Below are 2,730 nucleotides of genomic sequence, written 5' to 3'. Positions count from 1 at the left end.
ACACCTTAATCTATGGTGTGTAGAAACTCCACCATTGAAAATACATAAGAACAAGGTCTAGGCATGGCCGAATGGCCAGCCTCCCAATGATCTAAGAACAAGACGTCCAAAGTTGATCTAGAGATCTGAAGTGATCAAAAGATGAAAATACAATAGCAAAAGGTCTTATTTATAAAGAACTAGTAGCCTAAGGTTTACAGAAATGAGTAAATGATAGAAAAATCCACTTCCGGGCCCACTTGGTGTGTGCTTGGGCTGAGCATTGAAACATTTTCGTGTAGAGACTCTTCTTGGAGTTAAACGCCAGCTTTTGTGCCAGTTTGGGCGTTTAACTCCCATTCTTGTGCCAGTTTCGGCGTGTAACGCCGGGCATTTTTGAGCTGATTTGGAACGCCGATTTGGGCCATCAAATCTTGGGCAAAGTATAGACTATTATACATTGCGGGAAAGCCCAGGATGTCTATTTTCCAACGCCGTTGAGAGCGTGCCAATTGGGCTTCTGTAGCTCCAGAAAATTCACTTCGAGTGCAGGGAGGTCAGAATCCAACAGCATCTGCAGTCCATTTCAGTCTCTGAATCAGATTTTTGCACAGGTCCCTCAATTTCAGCCAGAAAATACTTGAAATCATAGAAAAACACACAAACTCATAGTAAAGTCCAGAAAAGTGAATTTTAACTAAAAACTAATAAAAATATGATAAAAACTAACTAAAACATACTAAAAACATACTAAAAACAATGCCAAAAAGCGTACAAATTATCCGCTCATCATTCACGCATGTAATTTACCTCTACCATTGCAGGGTTCTCAGGATCATAAGCTTCTTCTTCAGAAGATGCCTCTTTAGTACTGTTGGATGCATTTTGCCATCCATTCAGACTTTGAGAAATCATGTTGACTTGCTGAGTCAACATTTTGTTCTGAGCCAATATGGCATTCAGAGCATCAATTTCAAGAACTCCCTTCCTCTGAGGCGTCCCATTATTCACAGAATTCCTCTCAGAAGTGTACATGAACTGGTTATTTGCAACCATGTCAATGAGTTCTTGAGCTTCTGCAGGCGTTTTCTTTAGGTGAATGGATCCACCTGCAGAATGGTCCAGTGACATCTTAGAGAACTTATATAGACCATAATAGAATATATCTAGAATGGTCCACTCTAAAAGCATGTCAGAAGGACACCTTTTGGTCATCTGTTTGTATCTTTCCCAAGCTTCATAGAGGGATTCACCTTCTTTTTGTTTGAAGGTCTGAACATCCACTCTAAGGTTGCTCAACTTTTGAGGAGGAAAGAACTTAGCCAAGAAGGCCGTGACCAGCTTATCCCAGGAGTCCAGGCTATCTTTAGGTTGTAAGTCTAACCATGTTCTAGCTCTGTCTCTTACAGCAAAAGGAAAAAACATGAGCCTGTAGACTTCAGGATCTACTCCATTAGTCTTAACAGTCTCACAGATCTGGAAGAACTCAGTTAAAAACTGATAGGGATCTTCCGATGGAAGTCCATGGAATTTGCAGTTCTGTTGCATTAGAGCAACTAGTTGAGGTTTCAGCTCAAAATTGTTTGCTCCAATGGCAGAAATTGAGATGCTTCTTCCATCAAACTTGGAAGTAGGTGTAGTATAGTCACCAGGCATCCTCCTTGCATTATTGTTGTTGGGTTCGGCTGCCATATCCTTTTCTTGTTCAAAAATTTCAGTAAGGCTGTCTCTGAATTGTTGTATTTTAGCTTCTCTCAGTTTCCTCTTCAGAGTCCTTTCAGGTTCAGGATCAGCTTCAACAAGAATGCCTTTTTCCTTGTTCCTGCTCATATGAAAAAGAAGAGAACAGAAAAGGAAGAGGAATCATCTATGTCACAGTATAGAAATTCCTTTATGTTAGTAGAAGAAGAAAGAAATAGAAGAAGGAAAAGAGTTAAGAATCTAAACACAAGGGGGAAGATAGGTTCGAATTCTTGAGATGAAGAGAAGTGTTAGTAAATAAATAAATAGAAGAATATGAGAGGGAGATAATTTCGAAAATTAATTTTGAGAAAGGGTTAGTAATTTTCCAAAATTAAGAGAAGAATTAAAATTAAAATTAAAATTTGAAACAATTAGTTAATTAAGAAAGTTTTGAAAAAGAGGGAGGAATTTTCGAAAATTAGAGAGGAGGAAGTAGTTAAGTGATTTTGAAAAAGATAAGAATTTTAAAACAAATAAAAAGTCAATTAGTTAGTTGAAAAAGATTTAAAAATCAATTTTAAAAAGCTAAGAAGTTAGAAAAGATATTTTGGAATTGATTTTGAAAAAGATATGATTTGAAAAAAGATATTTTTAAAAGATATGATGAAAATGATATTTTGAAAAAGATTTTAATTTTTAAAATTTAAAATTGATTACTTGACTAACAAGAAACTAAAAGATATGATTCTAGAATTTAAAGATTGAACCTTTCTTAACAAGAAAGTAACAAACTTCAAATTTTTTAATCAATTACATTAATTGTTAGTAAAGTTTTCGAAATTTTGAAATAAAGATAAGAAAAAGATTTTGAATAATAATTTTAAATTTTCGAAAATCATAAAATAAAAATGGAAAAGATTTGATTTTTGAAAAAGATTTTGAAATGATAGGATTTTTAAAATTGAAAATTTGACTTGACTTATAAGAAATAGCTAAGTTTTTAAAAATTTTTGACTAAGTCAACTCAAATTTTCGAAAATTATGAGCAAAATAAGGAAAAGATATTTT

Source organism: Arachis stenosperma, chromosome 5 (genome assembly GCF_014773155.1).
Source record: "Arachis stenosperma cultivar V10309 chromosome 5, arast.V10309.gnm1.PFL2, whole genome shotgun sequence".
Classification (NCBI taxonomy): domain Eukaryota; kingdom Viridiplantae; phylum Streptophyta; class Magnoliopsida; order Fabales; family Fabaceae; genus Arachis; species Arachis stenosperma.
Note: the sequence above shows the minus strand (reverse complement) of the source record.